General features: G+C 44.6%; 1 non-coding gene across 1 annotated transcript; it reads right to left on the reverse strand.

Annotated features, from left to right (window-relative positions):
* Positions 1-574: 574 nt before the first annotated feature.
* Positions 575-679, reverse strand: LOC141644998 (small nucleolar RNA R71). Its single transcript, XR_012544596.1, has one exon. It is a non-coding gene; the product is annotated as a small nucleolar RNA R71 (small nucleolar RNA).
* Between the last annotated feature and the right edge of the window lie 234 nt (positions 680-913).

Genomic DNA, 913 nt, shown 5'->3' on the forward strand with positions numbered 1-913 from the left:
ATGCCCAGGTTAGACAGGTTTGAGTTAGTTTCAGCTGATTCTGACCCAGAGAGATTGTTCAGGCATAAACTCCGTCTGCGAAGAGAATCACGAAAGGAAGACTTGAATACTTTCAAACCAGAGCTTCAACATTTCCTTTTTACGGAGAATCCATCTTTTGAAGAAGATACTTCTAGTTATGTAAGCCAACCAGTAAAGATGCCGAACATTGCTAGTCATTCGGAGCCTAAAGCATCATCAATTCCAAAGGGTTTCAATCTCCAGACTGAGGATGGAAATACATTTGACATCCGACCTTCCTATATCAATCTGGTGGAGAGAAATCTCTTTAGAGGTTTGGCAGGTGAAGACCCGAGGAAGCATATGGAGGTCTTTACGGACTACTGTTCTACTATCCCCGCCACAAAGGGGGTAACTCAAGACAAGATTAAGGAGGTTCTGTTTCCTTTTTCTTTGACTGACTCAGCCAGGGAGTGGCTGACTGATTTTGACCGCACGACCGCGGGGGTCAGAGACTGGGAGACCTTTGATCTTGCTTTTTATAAGAGATATTTCCCTCCACAGCGCACCAATCAGCCGAGGGCAAAGATCACAAGTTTCAAGCAGGCACCTGATGAGACTTTCTATGAAGCATGGTCCCGTTTCAAGAAGTTGGTGAGGTCTCTTCCTCACCATGGTTTTGATCCGTGGTTTCTGTCCAACCAGTTCTACAATGGGTTGTACAATGATCACAGAGCCATACTTGATGCATCATCTAACGGAAGATTCCAAGAGAATAATGACGATGATAAGAGATGGGCCCTTATTGAAGAGATGGCGAACCACTGTGTTGAGTATAGGAACTTGAGGGATGGTATTAGAACAGTTCATGCAGTCGATAAACAAGTTGTGGCTCAGATGGAAGCCATGAATG

Source organism: Silene latifolia, chromosome 2 (genome assembly GCF_048544455.1).
Source record: "Silene latifolia isolate original U9 population chromosome 2, ASM4854445v1, whole genome shotgun sequence".
Taxonomy (NCBI): Eukaryota; Viridiplantae; Streptophyta; class Magnoliopsida; order Caryophyllales; family Caryophyllaceae; genus Silene; species Silene latifolia.